The 25,707-nt window shown below is 51.9% G+C and overlaps 1 long non-coding RNA gene and 1 pseudogene across 1 annotated transcript; one reads left to right on the forward strand and one right to left on the reverse strand.

The window, feature by feature from the left end:
* Positions 1-9,755: 9,755 nt before the first annotated feature.
* Positions 9,756-11,974, forward strand: LOC138400931 (uncharacterized). The gene is made up of 3 exons (XR_011236398.1): positions 9,756-9,847; positions 10,885-11,007; positions 11,620-11,974. It is a non-coding gene; the product is annotated as an uncharacterized lncRNA (long non-coding RNA).
* A 5,821-nt stretch (positions 11,975-17,795) lies between these two features.
* LOC138401119 (rho GTPase-activating protein 27-like) lies at positions 17,796-25,441 on the reverse strand (annotated as a pseudogene).
* Between the last annotated feature and the right edge of the window lie 266 nt (positions 25,442-25,707).

Consider the following 25,707-nt stretch of genomic DNA (forward strand, 5'->3'; position numbering starts at 1 on the left):
TAGCTGAATTTCTAGTATATACTGGTAAAAGTAGCAACAATGTTAGTGTTTTTCTTGTGTAATAATAAAAGGAAGTAAATTTACAGTTATCTCTTGATTATCCATGGGGAAAGAAGAGAGGCATAACATAGATTTACTTTTATCCCAACAAACTTACTTTTTAAAGCTTAAAGTTCTTTTATTCTTTCCCTTGAATCCTGCAACAGTAATACTTTCTACAAAAGTAGTCATTAAGGAACAGGCATATGTACAAGCCACCATGATAGGTATACAGAAGGCAATCAAGAACTGTGGGTTGACTGACTGATGAGTAGGAAATAGCCCAATGGATGGCTTAGGGAAGAATGTTCCAGGAGGAGACCTGTATGTACAAAAGCTTGGAGTTGTGAAGCAGCATGATATGTATTCTTTGGACTCAAGATTTTCTGGTGGCAGGGGCATTTTAAACCACATTGAGGGATTTAAATGTGACATTATGCTAGGGACAAAGAAAAGCCATATGTGACATCAGAATTGCGGTTTAGAAAGATGTAGCTGCTGTGCTGATCACATTGGCTGGGCCTCCACAAGGATTGTGGCTCCGGAAAAGGAACAAATTGGATAAATTGGAGAGCTATTTGAGAAGCAGACTCAACAGGACTTTGTGATTGGAATTTGGGGGCAGGGAAAGGGAGATGTCCAGAATGACATGCAAGTATTGCTTGCCTTCCTGGATAGCAGGTGGCAGTATTCATTGAGTGAAGGGACACTGAATGAAGAGCAATGGAGATACTGAACATTTTATTTGGTACTTCTTCAGTTTGAGATGGCGGGCAGTCGAAATGCAAATACATGAAAATAAGGTAGAAGAGCTAAGATACAGTTAGTCGATTTGGGCATTAACTACTACAGATCTAAATTAAAGTCATGGGAATGAATGAGCTTGTTCGGTGAACATGTTGAGAATGAAAATAACAGAAGGCCAAGGGCAAAATCTCAAGAAATAACTTTTCAGATGAAGGCAGAAAAAGAATCCATAAAGGAACCCAGGTTTAGCTCTAGAATTAAGAATGAAATGAGGCGAATACGGTAACTAAGGAAAGAGAATATTTCAGGCAGCTAGTGGTCAGTGGTGTCATGGTCTGCCAAGAAGTTAAATAAGATAAAGATAGACAAAAATTCTTTACATTTAGAAACAAGGAGCTCATTTGCAAATGTAGTTTGAGTTATGTGGTGGAGGTGAGAGCCAACTTACAGGGTGAGATGGCCCATAGAAATGGGGTCTCAAATATATTCGAAGGAATTGGCCTTAGATAGGAGGAGAAAGACCTCTTGAATTGTATAAACATAGAGGAAAGGATAGGCCTCCGTGCAGGCAGTACTTCTATAAATGTAAGCGTACATTTTCTTTGTGGAATAAGTTTAAGTTTTCTGCGGATGTGGCAGGTGATGGTAGAGTCACAAGTTTGCAGAGACACTAAGGGTTTGAAATAGTCTAGCCATTGTAGGTAATGGAAAAGAAAGCTGACAGGGGGGAGAGGAGCCCTGCCATGTAGCATTAAGGACCTGATTCACGTTGGCAGCCAGTCTTCTGGCTTTATGGCTCTGGCAGTGCTCAGGAAGCTGATAAAGGTTCAGAACGCAGTGTATTCACCTGGGTATACATTGTGTGGTATAGGTGTGAGGCACAGAAAATGGGGCAAATAATTTGAGGATATTGACTTCAAATGTCAAACATAATTAAAATAATGATATGGAATCTAAGATGATGAGATGAGAAGCAAGAGGGAGCTGGCCAGAAGAAAGTCGTATAACAAGGGAATAGAGTCCCTGGTAAGCTAAATAGCTTTAATTGGATTAACCTAATAAATGAGTTGGGAAGGATGGCAACTGGAGTAAGTGCAGAAGGTCTAAGATTTAGGTATATGAGTTTCAGATAATGACAAGGTCCAGGGGTGGCACTGGGAGCAAACGAGGTTGAGCTAAAGGTTATGGGAGTCAAGGACGTTTATATGACTAGGCTTTTGCAGAATGGGCTGTGGAAAATGCTGTTCATTTCAAGCAGAAGGGCAGTGTGTGGAGAGGCTTGAGAGAGCACGTAGTATGTTCTGGAGACAACAGATAATCTGGAGAGGCAATGTGGTAGGGTAGGCTCTGAACTTGTAGGCATGAGCTCAGCCACCAACTGGCTGTACAACCTTAAACAACTTCTCCAAACTTGTTGGGCACCCAGTTCATATATTAAAAGGATCTAGTAAGAGAACGTAACCCATAGGGTTGTTGAGAGGATCACATAAGATGAGATGGTACTTGTACCTAGTAAAGGCACAAGAGAACAGTGGAGACTGTGAAACCTGGAAAAACACACATACTTAAGAGTCAGGCAGAGGAACAGAAACCAGCAAAGCGGAGTGAGTAGTAAGGATACCCAACTGGGTAGGATCAGAAGCCGGAAACAGGGGGGTCCCTGAAGGGATGAGGAGCCAGTGGATAAATGATGAGAGAGAACAAAGTAGGAAAAAAACAAAATGGTAGCTAGAGTGAAGTCTTATTTATGTTTTAAAAAACTCAACCAGAGAGGCTTGAGCATTTGTGAAGCAGAGAGGAGGGAGTCGGTGGAGATGACAGATGGACACATAACTGAATGAGCAAGTCTCAAGAGAGAAAGGGAACAATGAGGTCAGGGGCACTGGTGGAGGCATTTGCTTTACTAAGGAAACTGGAAGGGAGTTGGCATTGGGAAGTACCCTGTGAAAGATTTATTTGCTGAGGGAAGTTCAGATGGGCTACCTGTGATATTACCTGCAATCTGTTCCTTCCCAGTTAGGGCTGGTACCCACAGGGGGTCGCTACGGTGATGGCAGCAGCAGCTGTCCCTCCTGTCTAATGACAGATTGTTTCAATGGTTGTAAGTCAACAACTTCCTTTCAAATAAGTCCCAAAGAAGCTTGTAAGTAACACTTCAAATAAAAAGTGAAATTTAAACAGTAGTTTGATCATATTATTGTACTATGGGGTTAAACACTCATTTGAAAAGTTTGAGTATATTTTCTGATCTTGGGATGTCCTTAGACTAGTAAGATATCAAACTAGGCTCAATAAAAATTCTACCAAGTGAGTGGCTTTCAAAAATAGAAACTAGTTACCTTGTTTGAAACCAGACCTCTGTGACATAATTTTGATTTTTTTTTCTTTAGGCTAAAAGAAAACGAAGAGTTACTTGGTGCCTTGGCAAAATTAACAAGATGAAGGACTCAAACTATGCAGGTGGATTTCAAATGCCAACAACTATAACAACAAAAACACATAAGCCTGCTATAACTAACTCTATTAGGAGAAATTGATGAATGTGAGTTCTTTTTCAAGTGAATCTACTTGTAATTTTAAAATTATAAAAGCCTCCTTATAAAGAGAAGCTAGTTGTAACTTAGTTAATGTGATAAACATGATTTTTAAATAAAGTGTGTATTCTGTATGTGATTACAATGGAGACTATTTATGATAAAAATAAGTAATTTTAAGAAAATAAACATTTATGAAGTTCTTTATTAATTCCAAATCTCTTAAGAATGATGCACTATAGGGGAAACACACAAGAGAAAGGTGTTTTTGTTTCTTTGTTCTAATCATTATCCAATTAAATTACTAATGATATAACATCTACCTTAAACATTGCTAATCTTGAAAGGATAGCATTTACATAGGAATCTGTTTCAAAATTATGTCTCCAACATTATAATCTACTTTGGGGAGCATTTTAAAATCTCCTTACAGGGACCAAATTTCAAATTCACTATTTGTCCTTTTTACCTATATTTCATTAAGGATCTTATATTTTATCACTCATTCATACCAGTTATCTTAAGTCACACAACAAATGAAAGACCACATCTCTTAATGTATTTTTGGCATTCATACTCTAAGCATATATTAGCTAATTTGAGCTTATTATTTATTACCTCTGATTGAATTTTTTTTAGAGATCTTTGACTTAGGATTTTCAATAAATATGTTTATGGATAAATTTCTTTTTCCCCTAATTACAGCTCTCTGTTCAGAGTCTGACTTTTGCAGTAACACTCTTGATACATTAACTGAAATAGAGTGGAATGCAGCAACAAAGCTGCTAAATCAGGTAATTCAATGATTTGATACAACATAATCTTTTTCCTCTTTTTAAAATTCTTTTCTGATTGGATTTTGTTGTTGTAGCACATTACTAGCTCTGACTTAATTTCAGTAACAATTGTGGCACTGAAGAAGGCTTCGCTCACTCTTTATATTTATACTTGATACCTATGAGGCATCTAGAGGAAGGCTAAAAATTTCATAAGGCAAGTGTGTCCTAATAGGTAAAACTTTGCTTCTAGCTCTTCACTAGCAGACCTTGGTATCTATGATGTCTGTGACGTTTCTGTTTTGCCTTAGGAAATACCATGAGGATAAAAAGATTGATTTTAAAAGTGTCAAAATTCTCAGGCAGATAGAATGTACAGCTGGATACATTAGGGAGGGGTCAATTTTCCAGATAATACTGATAAAGATATGTAGTCTCATCAAAACTTTAAGAAAGAAGGAATACTGTGGTAAATAATAAAATAAGTTTTAGATTCCATGTTTACCGTCTAGATTGTTCATGTTCAAAGACACATAGTTATATAATGTATTTATTAAAGGAAATTTCATTTTTATTTTGGAATGCAAGTGCAGTGCTTCTTATTATCATTAGTTAATGCCTATAAAGTACACAGACAAAGTGCTTTTGTGTTCCTGAGACATACTCTAAAGGTTTGTTGTTTTTTCAAAAATCCCTGGTGTAGGCTTTTTTTTAACTTGTAGTATAACTCTCATCATAGTAGAGAAAGTAGAGATAGGCCTCTTTGAGTATGGTAAAACTTAGCCATACTCAAACCCATACTATTAGTTTTAAAAATCAATAAATAATATCTGTTTCCCTTCCTGAATTCAGAGCCATCTGAAACATAAAATAGGATTTGGGAAATTAAATTATCAGCTGTATTGCTGAAGAACTTGAGGATTTGTAGCCAAATAAACTTTCCAATGTGCACCCTACCTTCCCAGTTGAACTGTGCCTGTCAGGCACAGGCAACATGATTTATTTCTATGATTTGTTTTTTATTCTACTCCTTTCAAAATAATCTATTCTAAATGAGCCGCTTTACCAAAATGTAGACCGTTAGAAAGTTGTTAAAGAAAAGAATGGCTTAAACCACCAAATGTATCAAAGTTAAATTAATTACTTAATCCAAATTTTAGTTAATGAAACAAAGCATATATGACATGAATTCCCTCTGATTGGAAAATCTGGTTTTGTTTATTATAGAAAAATGTAGAAAGTGAGTTGAACTCACTGTGTGCTAACTATGATAACCTGGTAATAGACTATGAACAACTAAGAACAGAAAAAGAAGAAATGGAATTGAAATTAAAGACAAGAATGATTTAGATGAATCTGAGGCTCTGGAAAGCAAAACTAAAAAAGATCAAGAGGTAAGAGAGATAGAAAATATGAAACTACTCTAAAGTATACTTTTGAAAGAAGTCTCATATCTTTTCTGATAATGTAAACATTTATTAAATTTTATTTTTAAATTCACAGACAACATTATGTTTTAATTGTGTACAGCATGATGTTTTGAGGTATTGTGATATGGCTAATCTAGCTAAATAACAAATCCACTGCCTCACATAGATATCATTTTTGTGGCGATAGCACATAACGTCTACTTTTTACAAGTTTTAAGAATATAATAGGCCGGGCGCGGTGGCTCACGCCTGTAATCCTAGCACTCTGGGAGGCCGAGGTGGGCGGATCGTTTGAGCTCAGGAGTTCGAGACCAGCCTGAGCAAGAGCGAGACCCCATCTCTACTAAAAATAGAAAGAAATGATATGGACAGCTAAAAATATATATAAAAAAATTAGCCGGGCATGGTGGTGCATGCCTATAGTCCCAGCTACTCGGGAGGCTGAGACAGGAGGATCATTTGAGCCCAGGAGTTTGAGGTTGCTGTGAGCTTGGCTGATGCCACGGCATTCTAGCCTGGGCAACGGAGTGAGACTCTGTCTCAAAAAAAAAAAAAACCTCTCACAGTAGGATGAATCCAAATGTCGACAAGCCTTTCCTAATCTGGCTGCTGGCTTCCTCTTCCATCTCATCCCTTTCTCTCCCCACTTCACCCCATCGAATATTCCAGTTCTCCGGTGACACTCAGGTACTGTCCCTCCGATGCCCAGGTACTGTCCCACACTGCCTTTGCATTTGCTGCGAGCTCGGCGTGGCACGTTCCTCCCATGGCTGGAGGTTTCTCCAATGGCACCTTCTTAGAGAGCCCCCCGACTGACCAGAGTGATGGGCCCAGTCTCTCCCCATAATATCACCCGTTTGTTAGGTTTTACACAGAGTTTATCACACTTGCAGACTGCCTTGCTGGTTTGTTTACGAGTTCGTTCTTCCCCACTCCATGAGGGCCTTGCTGGCCTTGCCTGCTTTGCATTCCTGGCACCTGGCACGTGCTCAGCACTTGATACACATTTACTAAGTGTTTGAGTACGGGAATGGACGGACGGATGGATGGATGGACGATTCCTTTCTGTAGGGCTGCTGTGAGCATGAGGCATGATACTGGGTGGCAAATCACTCTGGAAATTGGCCTGTGCTGCACATGGTAGGTGTTTTGCCCCAACGCCATACCTTGCACACAGTAGGGGTTCAGTAAGTGCTGATGAATCAACTCGCATGACATGAGACAGGATGTAGGGTGTCAAGGAAGTGTAGACAAAGTGCTAGGGCTTGGGGTCTCATAATAGGCAGGGGTGAGGGAGGCTGAGGGCCTCTCCAGTCTCATCCCTCCGGCCTCTGCCTGTCCACGCCAACTGCAGCCCATCTGCCCCCCACACCCTGCTGCTTCCCACCTCCAGGCCTTTGTTCACCAAGTGCCACCCTTCTGGAATACTGTCAGAAGGGCCACTGCCCACGCAGCCCTCACTACGTAGCTATTACCTGATTTCCCACAGATGCTGACTGAACACCACCTACTCTGCGCCCATCACCGTACCGGCCACTCAGAATCAGAGACAGCCAAGGACGAGGTGGAGGTCCCTGCCCTCGTGGAGCTTACAGTCTAGTGGGACAGAGCAAGCAGTCCAGCAATCAAAACATTAACCTCGGCAGAGCGTGGTGGCTCACACCTGTAATCTTAGCACTCTGGGAGGCCGAGGCAGGAGGATCACTCGAGGTCAGGAGTTCGAGACCAGCCTGAACAAGAGTGAGACCCTGTCTCTACTAAAAATAGAAAGAAATTATCTGGACAGCTAAAAATATATATAGAAAAAAATTAGCCAGACATGGTGGCACATGCCTGTAGTCCCAGCTACTCGGGAGGCTGAGGCAGGAGGATCGCTTGAGCCCAGGAGTTTGAGGTTGCTGTGAGCTAGGCTGACACCACAGCACTCTAGCCTGGGCAACAGAACAAGAGTCTGTCTCAAAAAAAAAAAAAAAAAAATGGCTAAGATGGTAAACTTTATGTTATGTATATTTTACCACAATGAAAAAAAATGTAAAGGTACAAAAGTAAATCTCATTCCGGGGAGGCTGAAGCAGGAGGATGGCTCAAGCTCAGGAGTTCGAGACCAGCCTGAGCAAGAGTGAGCTAGAAAAAATTAGTTGGATGTGGTGGTGTGCAACTATAGTCCCAGCTAAGGGGTCTACAGAAAGAAAGAATAAAAAAGAAACCTGATATCACATGTCACATATAGAAGGTAACTGTAAAGTAAATAAAATAAAAATATTAATAAGACCATGTTATCGTTCCATCTATTAATCACTAATTGTCTTTCTTTTTGTTGTGTTGTTTTTCTGCTAGTTGCCTTTCTGGCTGGCCGGCGGCTATGGCTGGAGTCCTGATTCCCGCAAGAAGGAGAAATTAACGAGGGAAAAAAAGATGTTTCTTTCTCCTCAGTGTAATCAGAGTTAGAAAGAACCAACTTTCTCATCTTGCAATTCGGTGTTAATGGTCACCCCAGGGTGCCCTGGTGCATGGTGTAGGTCCTTGAACCTCCCAGAATCATGTCATGTGCCACTCACTTCGGGAGTCCTACATTTCAGGAAACACAACTGGGACATGGATGCAATGAAGGCTTTAAGTCGGAGTTGACGTAACACGACTAACATTTTAGACAAATCATTCAGGCGGCAATGTGGTCAGCAGCAAAGGCGCAGGCCGGAAACCCAGCTGCCCTGAGGAGAGGAGGTCCAGGTGGGACGTGTGGAGGGTCCAGCCTAGGAGGGACTGGAGTGAGGTGGGGGTGGGAAAGCTCAGAGGTGCAATCCGGGCAACGTAGTGACTGGCTGATGTGGGGAAAGGAGCCATCTAGGGGGACTCCGGGATTTGTAAATTTGGGGACGAGGAGGAGAGAGGTGGCAAAGACAGGAGAAGGCAGTTGTGGGGGGTGTGTTGTGTTTCAAGTGTCCGTAGGACCTCAGAGGGAGAGTCATTCATTCATTTATTCATTCATTCATTTCACAAATATTTTCTGAGTCCGGGAAGGTGCTGGGGGTGCATTGGTCCATCAGACAGACAAGATTCCTGCTGCGATGGAGCTGAATGTTTACGGGAAAGACAGACACTGGGAAGGGCAGAAAGAGAGGAGCAAAGAAGAAGCAGTGGGAGGTATGCGTGGGGCTCAGGGCTCTGGGCTGCGTGGGGGATTTGGGGTCCGGCAGCACAAGTGTGGAAAGTAAAGCTGTCTGGGTGGGTGAGCCTGCTGGGGAGGGGGTGGAGTGACCTGAGCAGGGGGGAGGGCAGCCCACCAGCGTCCCTGGGCTGCAAGGGAAGGAATGCCCGCATAGAAAACCGCCACAGAGCAATCAGTGGGGGAGGGGAGCTTCAAAGACGGGACAATTGACAGGTTCATTCATTTATTCAATCAGCCTTCACTTGGCCCCTTCTGTGTGCCAGGCTCCAGGCAACAAGAGATGAATGAGAAGTCTCACAGGTGTATGGACCGAAAATTATTAGGCAAGGCCTCATGAGGGAGATTCTCTTAAGAAGCACAGGTAACTTACACGCGGAGGGGACACAGAGGATGGGGATGCGCATTGTTTTAACCCACACACAGCCAGCGCCCAGACCGCGCCCTTCACGAATGCGGATCCGCACAGCCCAGAGTGTTCCGGGGAAGGGGGGGTGGCTGGGGGGGCGTCGGGGAAGGCGTCTTGCAGGGAGGCGGGTGGGAGGGTGTAGAGCACACGCCAGGGGCTGGGGAGAGAAGTGGGCAGGGAAGTGCGGGCAGAGGTGCCCCGGCGCAGCCCGGTGGCCTGAGCTCAGAGCCACCCTCTGAGGGGCAGCCCCGGCCCGCTGAGGACCGCCCTGTGCCTGACCCCAGCCCACCTCTTCCTGGTCCGGGCCTCCCCTTGCTGCCTCCCCCTTGAGTACACATCGGCCTCATCCCGCAGTCTCGGACGCTCAGGGCCGTACTGAAACCTGAGCGCCGGGGTGCAGAGGCCGACAGGACTTCAGGATTCTCTCGGCCGATGTGCACAGTGGCCCAAAGCTCCCTCTAACCTGCCCTGGCGTCCAGCTTCGGAATCAGCCCTTGGACAAAAGGCCTCTGGCGCCCCCTCCTGGCAGCTCTGCTTCTAGACTCCCAAACGCTGCTCTGCCGCAGACCCCACCGGCGTGGCCTGAACTCATCCAGGCGGTGCCAGCTGGGCGGGATGCGTGTCCGCCTCGCGCTGTTTACCTGAACACCGGCAGCCTCGTAACTGGGCCCCTTCCTCCGTCCTTCAGCCACCGCTGGGAGAATCTCTGTAAGAGCCTATCTGTGGAACGCTACCGAGCAATACAAGTAAGGAACGATCGATCCCCACAGCAACTGGATTGGGTCTTAGGGCCCTATGCGGACTGCAAAAAGCCAATCTCAAACATACCGCGTGATTCCACCTATTAACATTCTCAAAATGAAACATTTATAGTGATGGAGAACGACAGGGTTGCCAGGGATGAGGGAAGGAGAAGGAGGATGTGACTATAAGGGGAAACGTCAGGAATTTCTTCTCCAGAATGGAACATTCTGCGTCTTGCTTGTGGTGGTGGTTATATGAATCCACACATGTGATAAAATGTCACGGAATTATACACAAAGACAAGCAAAAATGAGTGCATGCAGACGACGGTGACGTCAAGCAAGGTCTGTAGTCTGGTCAACTGCAGTGCGGGTCACTTTCCTGATTGTGATAATGTGCTGTGGTTATGTAAGATGCCACCACCAGGAAAGCCAGGTGCTGGGCACACCAGACCTCACTGTACTATTTACATAACTTCTTGTGAGTCAATAATTCTTTCAAAATAAAAAGTTCATAAAAAGAAGAATGCATCCCTGGCCATATTGTCCACCTGGTCGTCACGAGTGGTTCCTGCTGGGCTATAAAGAATGACGTCCGTTCTCCCAGCTGGACATGCGGGGCTTTCCTGGCCTGCCACTTCTCCCTGAAAGGAAACCTGCCACCTCCCTTAGCTCACCAAGCCGCGCCCCGGGGCTGGCCAGCAAAGTAGAACGTCCGCTCTTGGAGGGCACGGGAGGCTGGACCTCACTCGGCCCCCTAGTCCCACCTGGCAGGACCTCTCAAGTTAATCCCAAGGGGTCCCCTCCTGTCCTGGCCTGCGGGGGGCACTCTTGTCTCTCTGCTGCTCTAGTCCTAAACAGACAAAGTACCCTTCCCCATGGCGCTGCCGGGCTGAAGTCTTGAAAAAGGACTCCTCTAGAGCTCTGGAAACAAAAGGGTCCCAGGCCCAATGTGCTGTCCTGCCCTCGAGGCAATCTGGCTGCACCCCGGGGGAACCTCTGTGACCCTCTGCATCTGGCTCCTTCTGGCCCTGCCACAGAGACTGTCTCACCCCGGGACCCAGGACTATCCTTGGCTCTGAGGAATGAAGGCCAGCGAGACTGCGCAAGTGTCCCTGCACCAGGTTCTGGGCCGTGCATGTTGCACGTCTCATTTTATAACGGTAAGAAGTTTCTGAGGTAGGCGCGAATGTCCTAACTTTACCGCTGAGCACGCTGAGGTGAGCAGCTTGCCCACGATCATGCAGTAGGAAATAGCAGAGCCGGGCTTCTCGCTCGGGCTGTCTTCCTTTTCATGTATTGGCTTGAACACCTGCTGCATGCCAGGCACTGTGCTGGGCGCTGGGCATAGGATGGTGAGCAACAACAGAGTCCCCGCCCTCCTGGGCTTATAGGATTGTGGGGGGAGGGACACACAGCAATAATCATGATGTATAAATGTGAAATGACAAACTGAAATAACAGAAGCGTATGGGTCTCTGATGGTGTGTAACAGAGAAAGCTGACCTGGCTGGGCACTCCGCAGAGCCGCCTGAGGAATGTTACCTGGGCACAATGCTAAAAGATGACTAAGCAAAGGAAAAGAGAACTGCAACGTGGGCACAGCACGTGCAAAGATCCTGGGGTAGAGGTGGGGGAGCATGAAACATTTGAGAAACCCATGGGAGGCCAGTGTAGCTGCAGTGCAGAAACTAAGAAAGCGGGTAAGGCGTGAGGCCCAGCGAGTGTTCCCTGAATGTTCGCTCTGAACAGACTGTGTTCTCACAACCTTGCAGGTGTCATCTCGTCATCTGCCCAGCCCCCCTGAGGCCGGTGCTGCTGTTGCATCCCTATTCTCCAGATGAGGAAACGGGACACAAAGGATGAGTCAATTACCCAGAATCCTCTAGCATGGCGGAGCTCAGATTTGAATCCGGGTGGCCTGACTCCAGAGCCCATGCTCCCAGCCACTGAGCCACACTGCGTCACAAGAGGAGGCAGAGGAGTGGGCAGGCCATGCTAAAGCTTGGGGTCTTTTCCTTGGGCAGGTGGGATGGTTTCTAAGCAGGGCGATGATATGATCAGGTGTGTGTGTTTAAATGAGGCTGGGGGGAGTGGGGGCCACGAGGATGTGGGAGGGGGAGGGCTGGGAGCAGCCGCAGTGTCCAGGTGGGAGATCTTAGCCCCTGAGGCCGAGCAGGGGCCCTGGCTGGAAAGGAGGAGTGCGGCAGAGGGGGGAACGACAGGACTGGGACACAGATCAGGTAGGGAGGCGGGCAGAGAGGGGGAGATGGAGGGAGCAGGCCACATTCCCAGGTTCCTGGCTTGCCCAGCTGGGGGGGGGGTGGAGCCTGTTCCTGGGACAGGTAAAACCCTGGAGGACAGGTGTGGGGAGGAGCAAGAATCCAGTCTCAGACTGAGGACTGTCCCAGAGCAGACATCATCAGGTCGTCAAGGGGACACTGGGGTTGAGAGTTTTGAGGGGCAGTCATGCCTGCTCACTAGTCACTGATGCGGCATGTGTGGACGGCGACATCCAGGGAGGGAGGCCAGGGAGAGGAGGGCTGGCCCCACGGGCTCTGCCCTTACTGGCCACGCAGCAGAGAACGGGCTGCTTGGCCAGAGGTAGGAGGAAGATGAGGCCGTGGCATCGTGCAAGCTGAGAGGAAGGCAGTGTTTCCAAGGCAGGAGCAGCCAGCAGAGGACAGAATGTCCCCAAGAGGACGATGACTGTGAAGACCCAAAAGTACCCAACAAACATGATGTGGCATCGCAGTGGTCTGTTGGTGCATCGGGGTTGGGGAGTGAACAGGAGCAGCGCGTGGGGACAGTGAGTGTGGAGGACTCTCAAGAAGTTTGGCGGGGAGGAGCAGGAGGAGGAGGAAAGCAGGCAGTTGCGGGGATGTGGGGTTGAGGGAGGATTTTTGGGAGAGAGACTTGAGCACGATCCCATGGTTAGGGGAAGGGGCCTGTTGGAAGTCAGAGCGGATGCCACGGGCACCACCCAGAATCCCAGGACTGAACCTGAGCTGCCCCAGCTGCAGGGGGGCCAGAGGCTGACGGCTCTCCTCCGAGCCTCTCTCCAGGATGCGCCCTGGGCTGAACAGAGCCATGTGGCCCCAATCTGTGCCCTCCCTGCCCCAGCCCTGGAAGGCAGTGGCCTGACTCCTGGCCACAATGTGGTGTGACGCTGAGGCTGTGCCTGCTCCAGAGCTTCTTGGTGGGGTGGCTGAGGCCTTCCGTGGGCCTGCGTCACAGCTCAACTCTCCCTCGGCTCCATCCTGCCTGCCCCAGCACAGGTGTCGGTCCTGAGAGCATGCCCAGTGAGCTCCCTGCTCGCTGGTCTCCGTCTCCCGGGCCCTCAACCCCAGACAGCAGTTCAGTGAGCAAGAGAGAGGAGCGGTCAGTGATCGTGGGTATTTCCCGAAAGACGGAGATCAGCTGTGCCCTAGAGAAATGTCTGCTCTGAGCTTCCGGGGAGAGGAGGCCAGGGAGGGTGGGGTGGACGAGGTCTGAGCGGGACGCTGGGACAGGTGTTTCCATTTTCCTGCGAGGTGGAGGCAGGCCCTCTGTTGAGAGGGTAGGAAGGTCGGGAGGGCCAGGGGTTTGAGGAGAATGAAGACCCGAGACAGCCGTTGCAGAAAGTGAGAACAGAAACCCTCGTGCCCTGCTGGCAGGTGTAATTTGTGCCGCTGCAAACAATCTGATGGTTCCTCAACAGGTTAAACTCAGTTACCTTTCATCCAGCAATTCCACTCCTAGGTATGCACCTGAGAAAACTGAAACATGAGTCATCTGCTGAATATTTGTGTCCCCCCCCATTTATATGTTGAAGCCCTAAGCCCCAATGTGGTGGTATTTGGAGGTGAGGCCTTTGGAAGGTACTTAGGTTTAGATGAGGCTGTAAAAATGAGACTAGTGTCCTTGTAAGAAAAGGAAGAGACCAGAGCGCAAGCTCTGTCTGCCACGTGAGGACACAGCCAGAAGGCGGCCATCTGCAAACCAGGAAGAGTGTCCTCATCAGAACCCGACCATGCTGCCACCTTGATCTCGAACTTCCAGCCTCCAAACCTGTGAGAAACAAATCTCTGTTGTTTAAGCCACTAGTCTCCATGCTGGCACCTTGATCTCTAACTTCCAGCCTCCAAACCTGTGAGAAACAAATCTCTGTTGTTTAAGCCACTAGTCTATGGTATTTTGCTATGGCAGGCCGAGCTAAGACAATATGTCCACGTAAAAACTTGTACACAGGTGTTCATAGCAACGTTATTCACAATAGCCAAATACTGGCAACGACTCAAATGTCCATCATTTGAAGAATGGATAAACACAGCGTGGCATGTCCATAGGATGGGGTGCGATCTGGCAACAAAACGAGTGGGGCAGCAGCACTGGCGGCGCAGTGGGTGAGGCTTGGGAACATTCTGCTGGCCACAGCCTAGCGGGAGAGGCGGACACGGAAGCGCAGTTGCATCCAGCGAGCTGAGCGTGACGAGGGAGCTGCACACATGGGGGAGCTGAGGCTTCAAGGCAGAGGAGGAATGAGACAGGGGAAAGTGGGAGAGGCGGGGGGACCATCGACTCAAAGGCACTGAGGCAAGAAGCAGCCTGCAGTGTGCTGGGAGTGACAGGCATGGGCACAGCTGGCATGCGGAGATTGGGGACGTGGCCTGGTCAGACGGTTGCTGGGTGGAGGATGGAACAGGGCGAGAAGCCCTTTCAGAGGCTGCTGTGCTCACCCAGATGAGAGAGAACAGGGGAGGGTGGAAGAGGTAGATCTGGAACATGTTTAGAAGGTAGAAGATGGGGACTTGGGGACTGGAGGTGCCATGCTCAGAAGTAGGGAAAAGAGCTGGTTTGGAGTTTCATTGCAGGCAGGTTGCACTTGGGGTTTCTGGCAGCCATCCATGTGGCAGTGTCCTGCAAGCAGGTGGACCTTTCACATGGGACTCGGGAGAGAGAGGTTTGCATTGGTGATAGAGATTTGGGTGACACGTGCAGGCATGGTGGCTGAGTGCCCACAGTGGAAGGCTTGAGGGCCCTCAGGGAGGGCACAACCTGGGGCCCATCACCATTTACAGGACAGGCAGAAGAGGGGGAGCTGAGGAAGGGAGGGGTGGAGTGATGGGGAGGACCCGAGTTGCCTGGGGCAAAGGAGCGGTGTGTCTCAGGGAGGACAGCGGGCTGTTCATGTGTCCACCGCACTTAGCCATCAGGCGGGCACCAGGGCCTTTTCAAGAGTGGCTGCAGGGACATACTCCAGGCTGCAGGAGGACTTAGGGGCACCTGCTAGGAGGCTGTAGGCTTGGGGACAGGCCCCTGTGCCAGCTTATCAGCTGTGCCACTGTCACTCCTTTTTATGTCCCTTCCCCAACCAGACAGAGCCTCAAAAGGGCTGATACTGTTTCTATATGTCTTTGTGTCTCTGGACAAAGTCCAGTTCATTCAAAACATCTTGGCAGTGCACCTACAGTGCCTACCGCATGCTGTGCTCAGTGTTGAGGACGTCTGCTGTGCCTCAGACTTTGGTGGGGCACACAGTAGGTCCTCAGACTGTGCAAACCAAGCTCTGGGCCAGGCCCTGCCAGCAACCTGCCAGTGACCTCAGGCGAATTCTGACATTGTCTCTCTAGGAGTTTTCTCATTGGCAGTGGGTGATTCCTGAAAGACAGAGATCAGCTTTGATTTCTGGGTGATTTCTGAAGCTCTTCCTTGTGACAAAATGTGATGATTCTGGGACTTCTCAGCCTGCTGCTACATTATTTGCCCATGAGGCCTTGGCAGAGTCATAAGCCTGGGGTGGGGGCGGGGAGCAGACACTTCCCAAGACCTCTCTGCCCAAGGATCCTCCAGCTTGTTGTCCCGGTGACCCAAAGCTCTCGGCCACATGCCCCACATGCTCTGTCCCCTGCCAGCTCTCTGGCCTCAGCTGGTGCCCATGCCCACTGGCTTTCTGGGCTCCAGTCATGAGGGTCTTCTCTCAGACCTTGTTCTCCCCACAAGCCTTTCTGCCCCAGAGCCTTTGCACATGCTGTTCCCTCTGACCAGACACCCTTCCCTTAATCCCTGGCCTGGTTGACTCTTCATTCTTTACTGCTTCACTCAAATGTGGCTTCTGCAGAGGCATCTCGGATCCCTGGACAACAGTCACCGCCTTGACACATCTTCAGAGCACCCTGTGCTTCTCCCAGCTCTTGTGCAGTGGTTGAGCAAGTCATCAGTTGCTCAAGGTCTGTCCAGTTCCACCCTTAGACTCGGGTGCGGAGTGTCCCTGCCATGGGTCCCCTGCTTGGCAAGACTCCAGCCCAGACCTTCTCTGTCTGTGGCTCCCCTCACAGGATAAAGAATCTGTGGGGCCCTCTCGAAGGCCAGACCCTCCCCTTTAGACCACACTCCCAATACGAGGGACTCCAGAATGTCCCTCAAGGGTGGACTGTGTCACCAGTGGGGTAGCCAAGTGGCAGCGGGTTGCAGGAGGTATGGGCAGCTGCACACAGGGACTAGAGTGTCCACACGTGTGCATGGGAACCTCTCCTTGGGCCAAGACGGCTCTGGGGGTGGGAAGACAAGCGGGCAGGCTGAGGGCCAGGCCAGCTCTTCTCATGCCCACGTTGGGGCAGGGAACTCGGAAGTCACAGAAGTTTTAAATTAGAACCTGGCCTTCCAGGTCACTATCAAAGCATATGTCAGAGTAGGGGAATAGAACATATTTTATTTAACAATTGTTAGTTTGATTTATAACTTCCAAATGTCCAGACATACGGTGTGAGGCCTCTGTGTATACTCTTGCCCTGGCCCTGCTGGCACTGGGGTGGGCATGGGCGTGGGTCAGCCCCACCCACTGGATTATAAGCTCCACCAGGGCAGGCAGTGTGTGCAGTCCTCGGCCCAGGACACAGTGCGTGGCACAGAAGTGCAGACAACAAATATTGCCTGTGAGTAACAAGGAGATAGGCCAAGTAAAATGCTTGGTGTGGTACAATGTCCAATAAATAGTAGCTGTCATTTTTTGAAAAAATGAACAAGAGGGTGGGGCGGGGGGCCGAGATCTGTAAACTGAGGTGGCTCGTGTCTGAGGAGGGAGGGGCTGCAGACCCCAGGGTTCACACTTCCTATCCTGGGGTTGTGTTCTCCTTTGCCCCACCCCGCAGCCTCTCCCAACTCTTCAGGTTAGGTGGGCACCAGACAGGGATACCTGACAGCTAGAGGGCCCCCACCCCCCCCTCAGCTGTGCTCTAGTGTGAGAGGAGCCTTTTCTGGGGAGTCAGATCCTCTACTGGGCCCTGAAGAAGTCGCTTTGCCTCTGCAAGCCTCAGTCTCCTCATCTGTAAAATGGGACGGTGTGTGGAAACGGTGCATGTCAAGTGGCAGGTTCAGAGTGCACATTTAGCCAACATGAAGAACCCTTGCGCAGAACACCAGCGGGTCAGGGAGGGCAGGAGCATGGAGCCGGAACAGGAAAGCAGGTGAAACTGGGCCGCAGCCAGCCTGCCGGCGGGCCCGCAGCAACATCATCCCTGAGGCCTGAGGAGGGCAGATCCGGCTGCCCACGCTGGAGGCCGGGTCAGTCCTGTTTGGGCAGCGGGGCAGTTGTCTTAGCTGCTTCACGGTCCGCACAGGGCTGGGACACACGGGGTCTTGGTGAAGGGCCTCATTCAGGGGAAGGCTCGAAGAAGCCGGGAAGCCCCCTCACCAAATTTCTCCTCCCAGGATGGTCTCTCCCAGAACACTCAGCCGCACACTGTCGCATGCGCACAGGGGGCGACACTGCCATACAAAGCAGAACCCAATTAACCCCAAACAGGACATGCCTCAGAAAAAAAAAAAATCACATTTTGCGAACTGCCCACCAGGGGTCACCATAGCCTCGGAACCGAGAGGTGAGGACGTCACAACCGCCTGCAGACGCGGGGGAGGCGGAGGGTCTCCTGAAGTCCAGCTGGGTGGCCTCCAGCCGCCCGCAGTCGCAGGTCCGCAGTCAGTGCGGCGGGAAGATATCCGAGCACTGCGGCAGGATGCGCTCCACCACCTGGTTCTGGAACACCATGGTCATGGGCATGCTGGTCTCTTCTGCCTCCCGCTGCAGCAGCGTGGACCCGAACACGATGGCCAAGCTCTGCACCGACATGCGTTTCTGCTTGCCGTGCTCCATCACCCTGCGGCCAGGCAGGTGGAATCAGGGCCCAGAGCTGGGGGGAGCCGTGGAGGGGGTCTTGCCAGGACCCGCCACCCCATTCCCACCCACCCGCCCGGCTCACCGGCACAGGTACTGGAAGAGCAGCCGCAGCGGGTCGCGGTTGGGGGCAGGCAGCGAACCCACCAGGTCACGAATACAGCGGCTGCGCTGGGCCTGGTCGTGCAACTCAAGCAAGGGAAGGATCAGAGGGAGGGAGTCAGACAGGGAGGGAGGAGGAGGAGGGTGGGCTCTGCGAGGGGAGCGGGGTCAGCAAGCGTGGTGGCACAGAGCCTGGCCAAGGCGGTGGCCCTAGGCAGGACAGTTCCTCTCCTGCCCCATCCACCCCACCTCTGGGCAACTCCCGAAAGAAGAGCTTCGGGGCGCCCGTGATAAGGTGCACGTCCTCCCAGCGTCAGCGTCGGTCTCCCAGGTCGAGAGGCTCATTTGGGGCGGAGGAAGGGAGGTCAGAGCTCCTTAGCGCCTTCAGGCCCCGGAGGGAGGTATGGGGACTGGCCTCACCGTGGTCCACCTTGTAGCGCAGCTTCTGGATAGTGGCCAGGTTTCCACTGATGCGGTACAGCCTGTCCATGTCCAGCCCTGGGACAGAGGGAGGCGCAGACCGGGTTGGGTGGGGTGGGGCTGAAGCCCCTGCTGTGATTCCTACTCAAGGCCTCCTGTTCTTTCCCCACTCAACCCTGCGCCCAACCAGGGGTCTCCATCCTGCAGTCCTGGCAGGAGGCCCGGCCAGGCCCACCCCACGTACCGCGCACCGCGACCCACCGGGGCACGAAGCGCAGCACCGGGCTCCGCTGCCCCTGGCACAGCGCGGCCAGCGCGCGGCTGAACCTGGTCTGGGGTAGAGGCTCCTTAGCGCCGCCCAGCGGCCGCCGCGCGGCCCTGCGCCACCCATGCGTGCCCTCTGCAAGCCGGTACCTTTGATGTAGCCCTTCTACCGCAGCGACGGCAGCGTGGGCCGCCCCTGCAGAAACTTGCGCTCTCCAGCCCCCTGGGGCCCAGGGTGGGCGCACCTGATGTAGGGGAAAGTAGGACCTTGTGAGTTGTCAGTGGCATCTGGGTTGTTGGCAGGGCAGGCCCCAGCGGGGCATCACCACCCGCTGAGAGAGGTCTCTGGGATGCTCCCCGCCCCGTGCCCTGCACACACTGGGACTCAGCTGTGTCATCCTTTTCTCCTGCCAGCTTCCCAGGGCTCACTAGACCCGAAGGCCACAACTGCCGCTCTCACTTTCCTCCTCCGGGGCGGGGGAGTCTGCAGACTGCAATCACATAGCTTCAGAGAGGCAGGACCTTGGGCCAGCTGGGAGTCCTTCTGGGATGGGGCAAGGGACCTGAAATGCCCTCCCAGCAGGCACGGTCCTCAGGCAAAGCGATCTCTCTTCCCTTACCCAGGTTAACTCCCCTCACCTTTACTATGGAACCTCAGCACATTGGCCTCCTTTAGCTGCCCGGAGCCGAACAGGTGTTGGAATCAGTCATCCTGTCGTCCCCTACCCACCTCCCAGTGCCTGGCCCCTCTTCCTGTATTTTCCTCAGCTCCTGTAGACGTAACCCAGTATGTGGCTCCCAGTTCTGAGCTTCTAATTCCGGCTGGGGCTGGAGTATTGCCGACAACTGCACCAACATCACCTCTCTGGCTCTGGGTTCCTATCTCTATTAATAGAGCCAAAAGCTGCGCCCAGTGTTGGCTCATAGGGAATTACGGGTCAAGAACCCCCAGGTTATTTCCAGGTAAATAGTTGTCAGAGGGGACCTGCCCTATCTCTACTTATACAATTGATATTTTGAACCTAAGAAATGGGACGCTGAACGCTCCGTACCAGCCCAGCCTCCTGGCTGGAGCGGGTGGCGCCTGCTCCCCAGCAGCATCGGCAGGAGAGATTCCTTCCCACTTCCCAGCCTCACCCACCTCTGGGGGCCAGTGCTGGGGCCATGGGGGAGACAGATGTGTCCCACCCAGTCTTTGCCCCCAGGATCTCCAGAAACTCCCCGTTTCTTCTGTGGTGGTCCTGCCAGGGCCTTCATGCCACCCCCTTACCTTCTCCTCAGGAGGGCTGGCCTGGGCTGGAGTGTCACTGTCCTGGCTAGATTTGTGCATGCTTTGAGGGGCAGGGACAGGGACCTGGGAAGGAAGACACTGTCATATATAGTCTCCCTGTCTCTCCCCAGCTGGTTACCTGGGGCAGCTCCGACCGGACGGAGGAGTCGTCTGGGCTGTAGAAGTATTGTTTGTTTCCCGTGCTGGTCCTCCAACCTCACCCGCTGTGGGGAGCAGGAGGATTAGGGCCCCCCACCCAGCTCGTGAGAGGAGAGAAAAGGCTCCCTCCAACCGGTGTCCAGGTCAGCAGCAGGAAGCTCGGAGAGGCAGATGCGGGCGACTCCGAGTCTTGGGTTGGCTTAGGGTCTGCGTGGGAGCTGCGGTTTAGAGTGCCAAGGGGAGCTCGTAGTGAGGAGAGTAGAGGGGAGCCACCCGCGGCTGTCTGGGTCCGTCTGTCCACTGCCCCTACCTGCTCTGGGGTGAAGTGGTTGGTGTAAAGCTTCTGCTTGTCCTGGCTGATGTGACAAGACCAGCCGGGGGGTGTGGTGAAGGGAGAGGTGGGGCCGGGCTCCCCGAGGGAGCCCACGGGGGAATAATCTTCCTCCCGGTAACTGGTCAGCAACTCAGGGTAGTCCGTCTGGGGGCTGGGGGGCTGCAGGGACCAGCCCACCCCCTTGCCATTGGGTCCCTGGGGCTGGGTGGAGCAGGGGGCGGGGCCAGAGGGATCGCAGATAGCCCCGCCCCTCGCCCTCTGGTCCCTTGGGCTGCCGGGGTGGTGCATCTCCTCCCAGGCGGTGTCCCGGTCAGGGGGCTGCAGAAGAACACCCTGCGGCTCTCCTCATCCCAGTATTGGCTCCACTCGGTCTCGAGGCTCTTGCGGCTGCCCACGGAGGTCGGGGAGGTGGCTGGGATGGCGGAGACCTCAGCAGTCTCCAAGGGCGACTCCCAGGTCGTCACACCCGTGTCAGGGTTGTAGCAGTAGGGGCGCCGGTGCTGGTGCCTGTGTGCGTCCCCCACATAGGGCTGGGGTGGGGGGCAGCGGCAGCGCCCGGCGAAGTGGCCCAAGGCTGCCTCTCTACGTTGGCGCACACGGGCTCCGGGGGTTCGTCCACCTAGGGAAGGAGGAAGGAGACGTGTCTTTCACAGGACCACTGGGGTCACACAGTCCTGACTTGGCCACTTGCCACTTGGGTGACCTTCAGAAAGTCACAATGCCTCCCTGCCTCAGTTTCCCCAGGTATAAAATGTCTATTCTGCCCATTGCAGAAATTGTAGTGAAGATAGAATGAGTAAGTGCTTTTCAAAGTATTTAGTGCTGCAGATGGATGGGACAATTGCATTAATTATATTTATTACCAATAATAAAATATCGATAAGCCAGATGTCACAGCTGTGTACTCACAGAGGCAAGTAAGATGTTGGGCAGGAACAAACAAGTGGCCTGGGTGCTCCCTGGGCCCAGCTCGCATCGCCTTTTACCGACTAATTCCTTTCTCCCTTCCTCCTTTTCAGAGCTGACTTCTCTGGCCCTCACCTAGACACCAGCCCCCTGCTCGGAAGGCCTTCCACACTCCCTTGATGACAGATCCGGTCCTCCTTCAGCCTGACTGGGCCGGGGCTGCGCCGCCTCTGCCACGGCCTCAGTGCCCGGTGTCTCACCTGGCTTCTCGCTCTGCCGCCAGCGAGAGCACGACCAGCTGTAGGTCACCAACTCGCAACCCCTCTCTAGGCTCACACGTCCAACTGCTGCCGGGTGTCCTTTGTAGGCCTGGGAAGATGTCCAAAATCAAATTGTCTCCCTTTCTCGTGTCAGCATCACCTGTTACTCAGGTAGAATCACCTGTGACTCCTGCCTCCTTAGCGTCATCTGTCGCTGAGCCCTGGGGATCCCCGCGCCTGAACCTTTCAGACCCTACCGCTTCACAGGTCACACGGGTTAGAACAGGGAAACGCTGCCACAAGGAAGCCAGCACACACGACAGACAGGTACCCCATGGGGCAACTGGTCTTGTCTCTTGACGAGTCAGCGTCAAGGCAAAGGAAAGGGTGGGGGTGTTCAAAAGCGATTAGAGAGACAGCCAGAAGCAAGGCACGACCTTGGACTGGATCCTGGTGCAAACAAACCAGGAGAGAGAGAGAGGGAGGGAGAGAAGGAGGGAGGGAGAGAGATGTGTTAGGACAACGGAGGCAATTTGACTATGGCCTAGATCTTAGACAACATTCAGGAATGAATGTTAATTTTGTCAGCTATGATAATGGTAGGGTGGTTATGGAAAACAAAACATTACTTTTCAGAAATGCATGCTGAAGTTTTCAGGCATGAAATAGGATGTCTGGAATTTATGACTCCTCAGCAGAAAATAAATAAATAAAATTAGCCTGTTAGTTATTAAATGAAGCTCGAACAGATCGAATTCTCCTAGTAAAAGAGTCAGCTCAGGTTTTAAAATCCAGTGATATGATGTATACAAGAAATACAGTTTAAAAAATGATAATGGTTGAAAATAAAAGGATTTATTTTTAATGTAATATAATGTAAAATAAAGAGTGGCCATATTAAAAATAGAAGGGTAAAATTTAAGATTAAGCAATAAAACAGGATAAAGGGGGATGACATGTAGTGACAGGAATGCACAATTCATAAAGATAGAATACTCAAAATCTGCACGCTCTCAAAAGCAGCATCATTAAATATGAAAAGCAAAAACTAATAAAAGCACCAGAAGAACTTTATTGGGAAAATTTGAGAGGGAGGTTTAACAAAACTTCATCAGAATTAGCATAAAAGACCAAAAACAAAAAGGATACAAAGGAAGTGAAAGTTTGAATTATACATAATAAACTTGATTTGATACATGAAGGACCTTTTATCCCTTAAATAGAAAGTGTACATTTTTTCCATATGTCTATGAAAAACTTAGAAAAAAAATCATTTACTTGGTCACAAAGAAATTAATAAATTTTAAAAGTGTAATGTATACAAATCTAGAGAAAACAAATACTTTCGTAGTAAAATATAAAATGACCAAAATTAACTAGAGAACTAGTAGATACTTGAATAGATCTAATTAGCACTCAGAAAAAATCTGCCACTGAAAAAGCCCCGGGTCCAGAGGGTTTCATGGGAAGGAATCGTAGAAACCTTTAGATTTTACCTCTGGCAACACCTTCCTCCTCCAGGAGGCAGCCCTAGAACTTCCTCTCCCAGCAAGATCCTGCACCCAGCAGACACGCCACCACGTCATACACAACCACAGCATATCGCATTGTCACATCGTGTCATGTGCTTCCCATGCCCCAGAGCCTGGCACTGACCACCCGTGCAGGCTGACATTTCAGTACTGATGCCCGTCCCCTCCCACTGCTGGACTCGGTCAGCTCAGGAAGGGCAGAGAAAATAGGTGCAGAGGGAGGCCGACTGCTGGGGCCCGGGAAGGAGGAGAGGAGGTGGGTGGGCTTGTCAAGGGCCCATCTCAGGAGGCCTGGGGCTGCCGGGAACCAGGGGCTGAGAGGCGAATAATGAGGCCGGGGCTCCAGGGAGATCCCCAGAGGACCATGGGGCCACCTCCCAGCATGCAGGGGACGGAGGGGCAGGTGGGGAGAGCTCTGGGTGGCCAGAGCTATGTGGGGTGGGGGGTGACCCAAGAACCTGCTCTCTCACAAGCCAGGTCACAGTCTGGGCAGCGGGGCTCCCGGGCCCTGGGGCAGCAGGTGAGTCACGGGGAGGGAAAGTCAGGCCAGGTGTGCGGAAAGCAGCCAGCAACCCAGGGCTGCCCTAGCTGGGGGGCGGGGAGCTCCCTGGAGTCCCCTCAGCTTGGCTACAGGGCCCCTGCTGTTACCAACCCCACTTTCCAAAGGCCCTTGGCTGGCCCCGAGAGAGGACAGGTGGATCTGTCCCAAGGCCAGTTGCTGGATCTCAGACACGGCCACCTCGGGCTTCCCTTGGAGTTTGCCCCAGGAAGTGGGAGCGAGTCTGCGATCCAGAGAGGAGGGGTCACCAGGTGAGTTTTTGGACCGGGATAGGGAAGGGCCTGGTGGGGAGTCTGGGGGAGGGGGAGGACAGGAAACCGTGGCCGCCTCCTTCCCCAGGTGAGGGGTCCACTCACAGTTCCTGGAGGAGGGAGGATGAGGGCCCTGGGCTCCTTCCTGTGCAGGCCGCCTGCCCAGGTGCGGCGCCTCCTGGGCTGTTTGTGTAAGAAGTGGCAACTGGGCCGTAACTCTTCCTCCCAGTGGCCAGTGTCCGGCGGCAGCAGCAGCGGGCTCCCGGCCGGCTCTCCTGCCTCTGGGGTGGGACGGTGACCGCACCCAGAAATAAGGACTGTGGTCTCGGGGGAGGGGCCTCAGAGGCTTTCGCCAGGCTTCCCTGGCTCCCTGAGTGGCCACCTTGGAGGAGAGGTGTCCACCCAGCTCACCCCCCCCTCCTCCATCTCTCCCTCCTCAGAAGCCTTTGCTTCTGCCCTGTCCTGGGATGTCAGATTCTCCTACTGCACCCTCAGCTGCAGATAGCAAGGTCAGGGTTTGGAATTCATGGCCACGACAGGGCTGGGCACATAGGTGTGTGCAGAAAAGTGAGCACTTATTTGCCTTTGGCTTGCACTGTTCTTGCTGAGAGTAACAGGGTGGCTAACCCTGAAGGCCACCTGGCTGAAATAGGGCCCAGAACTGACCTGGACACAGCCACTTCCTGGCTGTGTGACCTTTGGCCAGTTACTAAACCTCTCTGAACCTGTTTGTACTCAGGGCAAATTGGGGTACCTACTTCTGCCTTCCAAGATGCTGGGAGCTTAACCCTGGGTGCAAGCCTTTGAGTGAGAGCCCACGGGACTGTTAGCTCCTTTGGGACTGTGTCTTATGACGCTTTGGGTCCCCAGTGTGCAGCAGGGTGACCAGCACACACGAGGTGCTCAGTATGTGCTATTTGAGTGAATGGTGAATGACAAGGCTGTAAAAAGCCATACATGGCAGAGGCTCCTCTCCTCCAGGGGTGCCCTGGGCCTGCTGAGTAGCCTGCCCCAAGCCCTGAGCTGATGCCCTGCAGACAGGCACCCTTCACCCTCCCAAGTGACCCTGGTCGCCTCCCTCCTCACATCCTTGCCTCTCTGTTCTGGGCCCTCCCTCATCTTTTCTCCCAGGATCCCCTCTAAGCAGCCCCCTCCTCCCCATCCTCAGCCTCCCGGTCTCCTGGCTCTTGCCCGTCCACTTAAACTTGGGGAAGGCTCCACCCTCGGCCAAATAGCGGCTCTGGCCAGTTGTCTACACGCCGTTCTCATCCTCACCTTCGCGCCTGCCTTCAGCAACTGGAGATGCCAGGACCTGGGGGATCGCCTTCCTCCTTGGTTTGGGCTCCTCGGTGCTGGCCCCTGGGCAGACTTACAGAGCCCTGGTTCATGGTCAAGGGCTGCCTCCTCACCCCTCCTCAGCACACACTCTGTGCACACTGTCTGAGGGCAAGGCCATTCCCCCACCTCCAGGGCACAGCTCAGAGGGGCAGGCACACTCCCACCGTCACCGGGACAGAGAATGTGCCCGGGAGCGCGCCACCGGGAGCCTGCCCAGGAACGAAGGGGCGCTGGGGGAAGGAGCGCTGGCATCCAGCCACCTACCCCAGAGAAGCTGCCTGCCTGCTGGCAGAGCCACGGGACACACGGCCCCGCC

This window comes from Eulemur rufifrons, chromosome 20 (genome assembly GCF_041146395.1).
Source record: "Eulemur rufifrons isolate Redbay chromosome 20, OSU_ERuf_1, whole genome shotgun sequence".
Lineage (NCBI taxonomy): Eukaryota > Metazoa > Chordata > Mammalia > Primates > Lemuridae > Eulemur > Eulemur rufifrons.